The sequence below is a fragment of the Lagenorhynchus albirostris genome, chromosome 17 (assembly GCF_949774975.1).
Source record: "Lagenorhynchus albirostris chromosome 17, mLagAlb1.1, whole genome shotgun sequence".
Lineage (NCBI taxonomy): Eukaryota > Metazoa > Chordata > Mammalia > Artiodactyla > Delphinidae > Lagenorhynchus > Lagenorhynchus albirostris.
Window position 1 is genome coordinate 36,245,673 of NC_083111.1, and position 14,764 is coordinate 36,260,436.

The window sequence follows — 14,764 nt, forward strand, 5'->3', positions numbered from 1 at the left end:
AATGAAAAATACACTAGAAGAAAAAAGTAACAGAATAAATGAGGCAGAAGAACAGATAAGTGAGCTGGAAGACAGAATGGTGGAAATCACTGCCATGGAACAGAATAAAGGAAAAAGAACGAAAAGAAAAGAGGACCATCTAAGAGTCCTCTGGGACGGCATTAAGCCCACCAACATTCACAGGATAGGGGTCCCAGAAGGAGAAGAGAGAGAAAGGACCTGAGAAAATATTTGAAGAGATTATAGCCAAATACTTCCCTAACATGGAAAGGAAACACTCAAGTCCAGGAAGCACAGAGAGTCCCATATAGCATAAACCCAAGGAGGAATAGGCCAAGACACATATTAGTCAAACTTACAAAAATTAAAGACAAAGAAAATATTAAAAGCAACAAATAAAATACAAGGGAATGCCCATAAGGTTATCAGCTGATTTCTCAGCAGAAAATCTACAGGCCAGAAGGAAGTGGCATGATATATTTAAAGTGATGAAATGGAAGAACCTACAAGCAAGAATACTCTACGCAGCAAGGCTATCATTCAGATTTGACAGAGAAACCAAAAGCTCTACAGACAAGCAAATGCTAAGAGAATTCAGCACCACCAGACCAGCTTTGCAACAAATGCTAGAGGAACTTCTAGGCAGAAGAGAAAAGGCCACAACTATAGAAACAAGAAAATTACAAATGGAAAAGCTCACCAGTAAAGACAAACATACAGTAAAATTAGGAAATCATCCACACACAAATATGATATCAAAACCACCAATCGTGAGAAGAGGAGAGTACAAGGAAAGTTAGTGAAAATGCATTTGAAATTAAAAGACTGGCAACTTAAAACAATCTAGCTTATATACAGACTGCTATATCAAAACCTCATGGTAACCACAAACTGGAGTGAGCTATCATTCATGAAATACTGATTAAATATCTGGTATTATTGAGACCAGCAGTGCTTAAGTATTAGTGGGCACCAGAATCACCTGGAGGGCTTTTAAAAACATGTATTTATTAATCTTACCTTAGAGTTTCAGATACAGTATGTTTGGGGTGAGGCCTAAGAATTTTTATTTCTATCAAGTCCCCAGGTGTTGCTGATGCTGCTGGTCTGAGGACCACACTTCAAGAACTACTGATTTAGAGGATTTTGTGGTGCTTGTCTGGAGGACTCTTGTAGTCAGAGCTGTACACTGGTGATTAACAGGAAAATAACAGAAAACATTGCCTTCTCCAAGAAGCCTATATAGATGTAGTAATGGCCGCTACCCTGTACACCACACTCTAATTTCCCCTCTTCTCCACCCCCACAAGGCACCACTCTCCTAATCCCATAATCCACTGTGCATATCTCTGTTACTACATTTATCACAATGTATATGAAATATTTTTTTCTCTGTTTCCTCCTATTAGACTGGGGAGCTATTGAGGGCAGAAGCTACTTTATTTCTCTCTGTACCCCTGACATCTTGTGAAGTGTCTGACATTCAGCAGAAACTCAATAATTTTAGAATGAATGGTGGAATAAATATGACATGGTAATTACATTTGTAAGTAGCAGAAAAATATGAAAATATGTGGTATGTCTACAACAACATAAAATTTTTTTAAAGTTTTGAAAGATGTGAGCTTAAATGAAGAAGATAAAGCATCATAAAGAAAATGCAAAATTTCAAATTCATATTCAAAAGGAAATCTTTTTTTTTGTGGTACCCAGGCCTCTCACTGTTGTGGCCTCTCCCGTTGCGTAGCACAGGCTCCGGACGCGCAGGCTCAGCGGCCATGGCCCACGGGCCCAGCAGCTCTGCGGCATGTGGGATCTTCCCAGACCGGGGCACGAACTCGTGTCCCCTGCATCGACAGGCGGACTCTCAACCACTAGCACCACCAGGGAAGCCCTCGAAAGGAATTTTGAATAATCTCTGTTGAAGTTGATGTGAAAAAGTCTTAGGGGTTTTAGTTAAATCTCAGTTCAGTATAAATCAATAGTATGAAGTAGCTGCTAGGACAATTAATAACCATGAGGCTTATGTAGAGAGTATATGTATTTAATACGGTCAGACTATTTGTTAATTTTTAGTTTAAAGGCAATAGTAGTGTTTGAAAGAAAAGAGCCTGGTAGGAGGATGGGTTCATGTTCCCAGTACTTCCTTATTATACCAAAAGCCAGATTATGTGTAAAGTATGTTGTCTTTCATCTGGTCCTATTTAAATTTTACTTCAGGGAGACTTCATTGGTTTTTTTAAAATGTAAAGATGCAAGCTTTTTGTCTTTTTTTTTTTTTTTTTTTTTTTCGCTATGTGGGCTTCTCACTGTTGTGGCCTCTCTCATTGCGGAGCACAGGCTCCGGACGCGCAGGCTCAACAGCCATGGCTCACGGGCCCAGCCGCTCTCCGGCATGTGGGATCTTCCCGGACCGGGGCACGAACCCGCGTCCCCTGCATCGGCAGGCGGACTCTCAACCACTGCGTCGCTAGGGAAGCCCAAGATGCAAACTTTTAACTGTAGGTTTCCTTTTCTTTTTCTAGCTAGGAGGAAGCTGTAGCCAATAACTTATTATAGCGTTCACTATTGAAAGTAGTCTTTAATTGTTCATGCCTCTTTTTACCAATGCCTAATATTTTGAAACAGATCTCTTTTTTTTTTTTTTTTTACATCTTTATTGGGGTATAATTGCTCTACAATGGTGTGCTAGTTTCTGCCCCATAACAAAGTGAATCAGTCATACACAAACACATGCTCCCATATGTCTTCCCTGTCGCGTCCCCCTCCCTCCCACCCTCCCCATCCCACCCCTCCAGGCTGTCACAAAGCACCGAGCCAATATCCCTGTGCCATGCGGCTGCTTCCCACTAGCTATCTACCTTACTGCGTTTGTTAGTGTGTATATGCCCATGACTCTCTCTCGCCCTGTCACAGCTCACCCTTCCCCCTCCCCATAACCTCAAGTCCGTTCTCTAAGAGGTGAAACAGATCTCTTTTGAGCTTAAAGTTCATGCATCTAGTCTTAGTTCAGGTAAGAGAATAATTGAAGGAAAGAATAATTTAAAATAAGGCCATTTATTTTTTCCAGCTATCTATGTAGAGCTAATTTCCTATTAGAAAAAAAACCTGATTAATGTTTTAGAAAATATTATATTTATAATAAATGACATCTAAAATTGAAAAAAAATAGTTTTAGAAAAAAAATTTTTAAATGGAAAAATTTTAGCTGATCAAATGCTCTGTCTCTGAATATGGATTGGAATGATTAAAACAAATAAGAAGTTGATGCTTTTTTCTCTTTTATGACCTAATTCTATTCTTATTTTTCTCATATTTATCTGTACATTCATTCTCTATTTTCTTTGCTGGACATTTCCCTATGGGCCACAAATCTTCCCTCCTTGTACTTATTCTCAAAGTCTCAATTCTTGATTCTCGTTTCTTCCCTTTTTATAGTCTCCTTCAGAAATAATTCCTTTCCCATTTGTACCTTTTAATAATTTTAACTCTCACCAATACATAGTTAATTCTAATGCATTATATCCAATTCTATTTATGGTTTCAGGTTCAATCCCAGTTGTTTTAAGCTATCTACTTAATTCCACATAAATATCCTGTCATTACCTCAAATGTATTATTTTTTTCAAATGGGATATACTGCCTTTCGGTTCCAGTCAGATCTCCCTCCTAAATTCAATGACCATATCGAAGCACTACCATTTTCTCAAACACTTAAGTTTAAAATTTTACATCAACTTTGAAATATTTTCTCTCTTTCATATAAATCCTATCAGTGTTTCTTGCAAAGACTCTGTCTCCTCTTTCAATTCCCATGGCCATTGCCCAAGTCCATGCTCTCCTTCTTGGATATCTCAATCTTTGCCTCACTGTTCCCTTTCAGTGCAACCACTTCATCCCCTAAATTTATAGCAACACATAACAGCATCCTGTGTACAATTAACTGGCTCATGGCAACTTAAAGTCAGGAATTTGGAGTTGGCTCTTTAAGTAATAGATAAACAAAAGGTCATGTTGGAGTAAGATAGCCGAGTTTTGTCCATATGTATACAGGTGACAGGCAGGGCTAAAGTGAACCAAGAGAAGCAAGAATATTAAACCATCTAGCAGAGAGATCTGATGAGCCAAGTTAGCATGCCTTCCTGAGAGAGGATCCTCACTTGTTGACCTTTTATTTCAGCCTCCAAGTGGCTTGACCTACTTTATTTACTGTCCTGAGATTTTTGTAAACTTGCAGCTTGTTTTCTCACAATGTCTCCTTTTACTTAAATTAACTGGATTGAGATTTTCTTTCCTGGAAACAAACATGTCCTTACCCAGATGTCACCTTCCAATCACATGTGGACATTAGCCATAGCTCCTTAATTCACCTCATTAATGTTAAGATTTAGGGATTTAAATCATTCTTTCATACACCTGCTACATTAATATTTCTAATCAAATATATCAGACTTCTGTTAAAAAATATAACCTTCTGGAAGTACCCCTCTAAAATTTATAAAAATGAAAGCTCTTTTTCCTGGCTTTCATTAAATTTTGATTTACTTGTTGAATCTAACTTTTCCCATTTACCAATATAAATCCACCACTGAGTCAAGCTGGTGTGTTTCAGAATTGCTATGTTTATTCGTCATTCCATGCCTTAACTAATAGTGTTGGCTTCATTTGTAATGCTGTCCCATTATCTCCTCTACTTTTTCTACACCTTTGGCTTAATAAAGCTACACACTCCAACAAACATACATCTGGCAAATGCCCACTAATTCTTTAGCTCATGCGTTATCAGATTTAGAGAGCCTTTCCTGACTCTTGTATTTCAGTGACTCTTTCTTTTTATATTATTACCTTAATATTGTATTAATATCATATGTTCAAGTATTTATCTTTCCCAGAATAACTGTTCATGCTGTGAAATCTAGGCAGAGATCAACTTTGTATCTGTATAATATAACAAAGTGCTTAGAGTCAGTTCTTAGTAGATGAATGTTGAATGAGTAAATGAACCAATGAATGAATGCTTACCTCTTAAGACTCAGGTTGAGTCCAACCACCCTAGTGCAGCCTTTATAGATTATTCTCAACATTTTTTGATGTCTTTTTCATCAACAATTATAGATTTTGCTACACAATTTAGTATTCAACTATTTATACATTTACTTTTTACAATTTTGTTTTATATTTTGATCTTCTCTGTCTTATTCAGGTCAGAAGTTCTTGAATGTCAAGGAACATACCATTGTCTTATTCTGTGTTTTCTACACTGCTTAGTAGGAAAAGCATGTAGTAGTTTATATCTGTTATTTATAATTTTCCAAGGACTACACCTCTGAAAGAATTAGAAGTGTGGTCATGTGTAGATTGGCTAAACATTTTTCTGCAGATATATCTATATTTCATCTCAGCTAAAATAAACCCTTCAGTAACTTCTTGAAAATAGCAGTGTTCATTTGTGGGCATATGTACTATTTACCCCAGACACTCTTTTCTAAACAAGATGTATAGCACTAATAAAAAATTATGAGACATAAGAAAAAACAATCCATTGGGGGTTCCCTGGTGGTGCAGTGATTAAGAATCCACCTGCCAATGCAGGGGACATGGGTTCGAGCCCTGGTCCAGAAAGATCTCACATGCCACAGAGCAAATAAGCCCATGCACCACAACTACTGAGCCTGTTCTCTAGAGCCCAAGAGCCACAACTGCTGAAGCCCACATGCCTAGAGCCCATGCTCCACAACAAGAGAAGCCACTGCAATGAGAAGCCTGAGCACTGCAACAAAGAACAGCCCCCACTCACTGCAACTAAAGAAAGCCCACATGCAGCAACAAAGACCTAATGCAGCCATAAATAAATAAATAAAATTAAAAAAAGAAAACCACAAACAACCCAAGTTAAAAAAAATCCATTGTCAAGAGACAATGCAATCAACAGAATCAGCCTTAGACAAGATCCAGCTATGAAAATTATGAGACAAAAACTTTAAAATAACTATGGTTAATATCTTAAAGGATGTAGTCAAAGTGATGGGGAATTTGAGCAGAGATAGAATGATCAGAAATAGCCAAAAGGAAACACTATTTTAAAGACTCTATGTCATAGATAAATAATGCCTTTAGCTTGCTCATCAATTGACTTGACACAGACAAGAAGAAATCAGTGAATTTGAGAAGAATAGAAATAATTCATTTTGAAACACAGGAAAAAATAAAACAAACAAAAGCAACACAAAAGAGAAGAGATCATCCAAAAGCTGTGAGACAATATTAACTGGTCTAATATATGTGTAATTATAATCCCAGAAGTAGGAGAGATAGGATATAACAGAAGAAATAATTGAAGAAATAATAGTCTAGATATTTTTCCAAAATAAAGACATTAAACCACAGATTCAAGAGATGTCATGAATCACACACACACACACACACACACACACACACACACACACATACACACATTCAAACTAGACACATCACATTCAAACTGATGCAAATCAAAGTTAAGATGCAAATCAAAGTTATAATGCAAATCAAAGTTAAAATGAAAATATTAGGGTTTCCCTGGTGGTGCAGTGTTTGAGAGTCCGCCTGCCAATGCAGGAGACACAGATTTGTGCCCCGGTCTGGGAGGATCCTGCATGCCATGGAGCGGCTGGGCCCGTGAGCCATGGCTGCTGAGCCTGCGCATCCGGAGCCTGTGCTCCGTGACGGGAGAGGCTGTGGTGTTGAGAGGCCTGCGTACCACAAAAAAAAAAAAAAAAAAATTAAAGGTAGTCAAGACAGGGAAACATTACACACAAAGATACAGAGATAAAATGGCTCAGAAACTATGCAATCTAAAAGATAACTGAGTGAAATCCTTAAAGTTCCAAAAGAAAAAAAAAAAAACCCTGCCAATTCAGAATTCTACACCAATGAAAATATATATTGCTTTGAATTTTATTTTATTTATTTCTTTTATACAGCAGGTTCTTATTAGTTATCCATTTTATACATATTAGTGTATATATGTCAATCCCAACCTCAAAATTCATCACAACACCCCCACGCCACCCACTGCCACTTTCCCCCCTTGGTGTCCATATGTTTGTTCTCTACATCTGTGTCTCAATTTCTGCCTGCAGACTGGTTCATCTGTACCATATTTCTAGGTTCCACATATATGCATTAATATACGATATTTGTTTTTCTCTTTCTGACTTACTTCACTCTGTATGACAGTCTCTAGATACATCCACGTCTCTACAGATGACCTAATTTCATTCCTTTTTAGGGCTGAGTAATATTCCATTGTATATATGTACCACTTCTTCTTTATCCATTCATCTGCTGATGGACATTTACGTTACTTCCATGACCTGGCTATTGTAAAGAGTGCTGCAATGAACACTGGGGTACATGTGTCTTTTTGAATAATGGCTTTCTCTGGGTATATGCTCAGTAGTGGGATTGCTGGGTCATATGGTAATTCTATTTCCAGTTTTTAAGGAACCTCCATACTGTTCTCCACAGTGGCTGTATCAATTTACATTCCCAGCAACAGTGCAAGAGGGTTCCCTTTTATCCACACCCTCTCCACCATTTGTTGGTTTTAGATTTTCTCATGATGCCCATTCTAACTGGTGTGAGGTGATACCTCATTGTAGTTTTGATTTGCATTTCTCTAATAATTAGTGACATTGAGCAGCTTTTCATGTACTTCTTGGCCATCTGTATGTCTTCTGTGGAGAAGTGTCTATTTAAGTCTTCTGCCCATTTTTTGATTGGGTTGTTTGTTTTTTTAATATTGAGCTGCATGAGCTGTTTATGTATTTTGGAGATTAATCCTTTGTCCGTTGATTCATTTACAAATAGTTTCTCCCATGCTGAGGGTTGGCTTTTTGTCTTGTTGGTAGTTTCCTTTGTTGTGCAAAAGGTTTTAAGTTTCATTAGGTCCATTTGTTTATTTTTGTTTTTATTTCCATTAATCTAGGAGATGGATCAAAAAAGATCTTATTGTGATTTATGTCAAAGAGTGTTCTCCCTATGTTTTCTTTCAAGAGTTTTAGAGTGTACAGTCTTACATTTAGGTCTCTAATCCATTTTGAGTCTTTTTTGTGTGTGTGGTGTTAGGAAGTGTTCTAATTTCATTCTTTTACATGGAGCTGTCCAGTTTTCCCAGCACCACTTATGGAAGAGACTGTTTTTTCTCTATTGTGTATCCTTGCCTCCTTTGTCATAGATTAGTTGACCATAGGTGCGTGGGTTTACCTCTGGACTTTCTATCCTGTTCCATTGATCTATATTTCTTTTTTTGTGCCAGTACCATACTATCTTGATTACTTTAGCTTTGTAGTATAGTCTGAAGACAGGGAGTCTGATTCTTCCAGCTCAGTTCTTTTTCCCTCAAGACTGCTTTGGCTACTCAGGGTGCTGTGTGTCTCTATACAAATTTTAAGATGTTTTGTTCTAGTTCTGTAAAAAATGCCATTGGTAATTTGATAGGGATTTCATTGAATCTGTAGATTGCTTTGGGTAGTATAGTCATTTTCATAATATTGATTCTTCTAATCCAAGAACATGGTATATCTCTGCATCTGTTGGTATCAACTTTGATTTCTTTCAACAGCATCATGTAGTTTTCTGCATACAGGTCTTTTATCTCCTTGGGTAGGTTTATTCCTAGGTATTTTATTCTTTTTGTTGCAATGGTAAATGGGAGTATTTCATTAATTTATCTTTCATCTTTTTCATCAATAGTGTATAGGAATGCAAGGGATTTCTGTGCATTACTTTTGTATCCTACAACTTTACCAAATTCATTGATTAACTCTAGTAGTTTTCTGGTGGCATCTTTAGGATTCTCTATGTATAGTATCATGTCATCTGTAAACAGTGACAGTTTTACTTCTTCTTTCACAATTTGTAATCCTTTTAATTCTTTTTTTTCCCTCTGATTTCCATGGCTAAGACTTCCAAAACTATGTTGAATAATAGTGGTGAAAGTGTACATCCTTGTCTTCTTGCTGATCTTAGAGGAAATGCTTTCAGTTTTTCACCATTAGGAATGATGTTTGCTGTGAGTTTGTCATATATGGCCTTTATTATGTTGGGTATGTTCCATCTACGCCCACTTTCTGGAGAGTTTTTATGGTAAATTTGTGTTGAATTTTGTCAAAAGTTTTTTATGCATCTATTGAGTTGATCATATGGTTTTTCCTCATCAGTTTGTTAATATGGTGTATCACATTGATTGATTTGCATATATTAAAGAATCCTTGCATCCCTGGGATAAATCCCACTTGACCATGGTGTATGATCCTTTTAAGGTGTTGTTGGGTTCCGTTTGCTAGTATTTTGTTGAGGATTTCTGCATGTATATTCATCAATGATATTGATCTATAATTTTCTTCTTTTGTAGTATCTTTGTCTGGTTTTGGTATCAGGGTGATGGTGGCCTCATAGAATGAGTTTGGGAGTGTTCCTTCCTCTGTAATTTTTTGCAAGAGTTTGAGAAGGATGGGTGTTAGCTCTTCTCTAAATGTTTGATAGAATTTACCTGAGAAGCCATCTGGTCCTGGACTTTTGTTTGTTTTAACATTTTTAATCACAGTTTCAATTTCATTACTTGTGCTTGGTCTGTTCATATTTTCTATTTCTTCCTGATTCAGTCTTGGAAGGTTGTACCCTTCTAAGAGTTTGTCCATTTCTTCCAGGTTGTCCATTTTATTGGCATAGAGTTGCTTGTAGTAGTCTCTTAGAATGCTTTGTATTTCTGCAGTGTCTGTTGTAACTTCTCCTTTTTCATTTCTAATTCTATTGATTTGAGTTCTCTCCCACTTTTTTCTTGATGAGTCGGGCTAATGGTTTATCAATTTTGTTTATCTTCTCAAAGAACCAGCTTTTAGTTTTATTGATCTTTGCTATTTTTTTTTGTTGTATCTATTCCATTTATTTCTGCTCTGATCTCTATGATTTCTTTCCTTCTAGTAACTTTAGGTTTTCTTTGTTCTTCTTGCTCTAATTCCTTTAGGTGTAAAGTTAGATTGTTTATTTGAGATTTTTCTTGTTTATTGAGGTAGGCTTGTATTGCTATAAACTTCCTTCTTAGAACTGCTTTTGCTGCATCCCATAGGTTTTTTGATCATCATGTTTTCATTGTTATTTTTCTCTAGGTATTTTCTGATTTCCTCTTTGATTTCTTCAGTGATCTCTTGGTTATTTAGTAATGTATTGTTTAGCCTCCATGAGTTTGTGGTTTTTTTACGTTTTATTCCCCTGCAATTGATTTTCGAATCTCATAGTGTTGTGGTCCGAAAAGATGCTTGATATGATTTCAATTTTCTTAAATTTGCTGAGCCTTGGTTTTTTACACAAGATGTGATCTATCCTGGAGAATGTTCCATGCACACTTGAGATGAAAGTGTAATTTGCTGTTTTTGGATGGAATGTCCTATAAACATCAATTAAATCTACCTGGTCTATTGTGTCCGTTAAAGCTTGTGTTTTCTTATTAATTTTCTCTTTGGATGATCTGTCCATTGGTTAAAGTGGGGTGTGAAAGTCCCCCACTATTATTGTGTTACTGTCAGTTTCCTCTTTTACAGCTATTAGCAGTTGACTTATGTATTGGTGTGCTCCTTGGTTGGGTGCATATATATTTCTAATTGTTATATCTTCTTCGATTGATTCCTTGATCGTTATGTAGTGTCCTTCCTTGTCTCTTGTAACATCCTTTATTTTAAAGTCTATTTTATCTGATATGAGTATTGCTACCTCAGCTTTCTTTTGATTTTGATTTTGATTTGCATGGGATATTGTTTTCCATCCCCTCACTTTCGGTCTGTATGTGTCCCTAAGTCTGAAGTGGGTCTCTTGTAGACAGTATGTATATGAGTCTTGTTTTTGTATCCATTCAGCAAGCCTGTGTCTTTTAGTTGGAGCATTTAATCCATTCACATTTAAGGTAATTATCAATATGTATGTTCCTATTACCATTTTCTTAATTGTTTCTGTAGGTCCTTTTCTTGTGTTTTGTTTCACACTTAGAGAAGTTCCTTTAGCATTTGTTGTAGAGCTGGTTTGACTGTGCCGAATTCTCTTAGCTTTTGCTTGTCTGTAAAGCATTTGATTTCTCCATGGAATCTGAATGAGATACTTGTTGGGTAGAATAATCTTGGTTGTAGGTCCTTCCCTTTCATCTCTTTAAATATGCCATTCTGTCTTGTAGTGTTTCTGCTGAGATATCAGCTGTTAACCTTATGGGAGTTCCCTTGTATGTTATTTGTCATTTTTCCCTTGTTGCTTTCAATAATTTTTCTTTGTCTTTAATTTTGGTCAATTTGATTACTATGTGTCTTAGTGTGTTTCTCCTTGGGTTTATCCTGCTTATGGCTCTCTGCGCTTCCTGGACTTGGGTGACTATTTCCTTTTCCACGTTAGGGAAGTTTTTGACTATAATCTCTTCAAATATTTTCTCAAAGCATTTCTCTCTGTCTTCTCCTTCTGGGACCCCTATAATGTGAATATTGTTACATTTCATGTTGTCCCAGATGTGTCTTAGGCTGTCTTTAATTCTTTCCATTCTTTTACCTTTATTCTGTTCCATGGCCCTGAATTCCACCATTCTGTCTTCCAGGTCACTGATTCGTTCTTCTGCCTCAGTTATTCTACTATTGATTCCTTCTAGTGTATTTTTCATTTCAGTTATTGTATTGTTCATCTGTGTTTGTTTTTTCTTTAATTCTTCTAGGTGTTTGTTCTTTTAATTCTTCTAGGTTTTTGTTAAACATTTCTTACATCTTCTTGATCTTTGCTTCCATTCTTTATTCTGAGGTCATGGATCATCTTCACTATCATTATTCTGAATTCGTTTTCTGGAAGGTTACCTATCTCTACTTAATTTAGCTGTTTTTTGTGGTTTTATTTTGTTCCTTCATCTGGTACATAAATCTCTGCCTTTTCATCTTATCTATCTTTCTGTGAATGTGTTTTTATTCCACAGACTGCAGGATTGTAGTTCTTCTTGCTTCTGCTGTCTGCTCTCTGGTGGATGAGGCTATCTAAGAGGTTTGTGCAAGTTTCCCGATGGGAGACACTGATGGTGGGTAGAGCTGGGTGTTACTCTGGTAGGCAGAGCTCAGTAAAACGTTAATCTTGTCTGCTAATGGGTGGAGCTGGGTTCCCTCCCTGGTGTGTTTGGCCTGAGATGACCCAGTACTGGAGCCTAGAGGTTCTTTGGTGAGGCCAATGGTGGACTCCAGGAGGGCTCAGGCCAAGGAGTACTCCCCAGAACTTCTGCCAGTGTCCTTGTCCCTGTGGTGAGCCACAGCCACCTCCACCTCTGCAGAATACCCTCGAACACTAGCAGGTAGGTCTGGTTCTGTCTCCCATGCAGTCACTGCTTCTTCTCCTGGGTCCCGCTGCACACACTACTTTGTGTGTGCCCTCCAAGAATGGAGTCTCTGTTTCCCCCAGTCCTGTCAAAGTCCTGCAATCAAATCCCGCTAACCTTCAAAGTCTGATTCTCTAAGAATTCCTCCTCTTGTTGCTGGACCCCAGGTTGGGAAGCCTAATGTGGGGCTCAGAAACTTCACTCCAGTGGGTGGACTTCTGTGGTATAAAAGTTCTCACTTTGTGAGTCACCCACCTAGCAGTTATAGGATTTGATTTTATTGTGATTGTGCCCCTCCTACTGTCTCTTTGTGACTTCTTCTTTGTTTTTGGATGTGGGGTTTCTTTTCTGGTGAGTCCAGTGTCTTCCTTTTGATGATTGTTCAGCAGTTAGTTGTGATTCTGGTGCTCTCACGAGAGGAAATGAGAGCACATCTTTCTACTCCACCAACTTGAAATAATTTGAAAATATTTTCAAATATGAAGGTAAAGTGAAGAATTTTTAATATAATTTCAAGTTGAGAGAATTTATTGCCATCATATATGTACTAGAGGAAATGTTAAAGAACGTTCTTCAGGCATATACCATTCAGAAGCATGCATCTACAAAAAGAAATGAAGAATTGAAGATGTAAAAAATTAAGGTAAGATTTTTTTGTTTGTTTTTTGGTATCTTTCTTTTTTTTTTCTTCTTCTTCTTTTTTTTTTTTTTTTTTTTTTGGCAGAGAAAGGTTTATTTCAGGGCTGAGCAAGGCAGAGGAGACTCTTGCTCAAAAAGACCAAACTCCCTGATAGGCATAGGGCAGTTGGGGATATTGGTTGTTGAGTGCTGTGTGCAGAAGAGGAAGGCAAATGCCATTGATACAATGCAGAAATGGGATGGAATGTTTGTTTGCTACTGTCTTCATACTGACCACCCCGGTCACCTTGCTAGTTCTGTCATTAAGCACTAATAATCAGGGGAGAGTGCTAATGCAGTCCCTCACTACCACAGATTACACAGTTGAGTTTCCTGCATTGGGGGAAATTCCAGGGGTCAGCACATCTGCAGTGCAATGGATAAGCCTCACCCTGGAAAAACCACCTTCGTGATCATGATGTCTTCCCTGCCAGGTAAGTATTCTTTCTTATTTTTAATTTCTGTAAAATAGAAGTGGTTTTCTAAAGAAAAAATAGTAATATAATGTGATTTTATAACATATTCAAAATTTAAATGTATGACAATAGCACCAAGGGCACGAGAAATTGGAAACACACTGTTCTAAGATTTTTTACTGTACTTGAAGTCATATAATAATTAATGGTAGACAGTGGCAAGTTAAAAATATATACAGACATACCTCATTTAATTTCTCTTTACTTTATTGTGCTTCACAGATACTGCACTTTTTGCAAATTGATGCTTTGTGGCAACCCTGCATTGAGCAAGTCTTTGGGTACCATTTTCCAACAGCATTTGCTCACTTTGTATCACTCTATCACATTTTGGTAATTCTTGTAAATGTCAAAAAATTTTATTGTTATTATATTTGTTGTGGTGATCTGTGATCAATGAACTTTGATGTTAGTATTGTAATTGTTTTGGGGTGCCATGAACCACACCCATATAAGGTGGTGAACTTGATTTATAAGTGTGTGACTTCTGACTGATGTACAAACCAACCTTTCCCCATCTCTATCCCTCTCCTTCGGGATCCCTATTCCCTGAGGCACAACAAGATTTAAATTAGGCCAATTAATAACCCTACAGTGGCCTCTTAATGTTCAAATGAAAGGAAGTGTTGCATGTCTTTCACATTAAATCAAAAGCTAGAAATGATTAAGCTTAGCGAGGAAGGTATGTCAAAAGCTGAGATAGGCTGAAAGCTAGGCCTCTTGCACCAAATGGCTAACCAAGTTGTGAATGCAAAGGAAAAGTTCTTGAACGAAATTGAAAGTGCTACTCCAGTGAACACACAAATGATAAGAAAGGGTATCAGCATTATTGCTGATATGGAGAAAGTTTTATTGGCATTGATAAAAGATCAAACCAGTCACAACCTTCCCTTAAGCCAAAGCCTAATCCAGAGCAAGGTCCTAACTGTCTTCAATTCTATGAAGGCTAAGAGAGGTGAGGAAGCTATAGAAGAAAAGTTTGAAGCTAGCAGAGTTTGGTTCGTGAGGTTTAAGGAAGAAAATGGTTTCATAATATAAAAGTGCAAGGTGAAGCAGCAAGTTCTGATGTAGAAGCTGCAACAATTTATCCAGAATATCTATCTAAGATCATTAAAAAATGTGGCTACACTAAACAACAGATTTTCAGTGTAGACAAAACAGCCTTATATTGATAGAAGATGCCATCTCAGACTTTCATAGCTAGAGAGGAGAAGTCAATGCCTGGTTTCAAATCTTCAAA

General features: G+C 37.2%; 1 non-coding gene across 1 annotated transcript; it reads right to left on the minus strand.

The window, feature by feature from the left end:
• Nucleotides 1–13,326: 13,326 nt before the first annotated feature.
• Nucleotides 13,327–13,490, minus strand: LOC132508476 (U1 spliceosomal RNA). Its single transcript, XR_009536612.1, has one exon. It is a non-coding gene; the product is annotated as a U1 spliceosomal RNA (small nuclear RNA).
• Between the last annotated feature and the right edge of the window lie 1,274 nt (nt 13,491–14,764).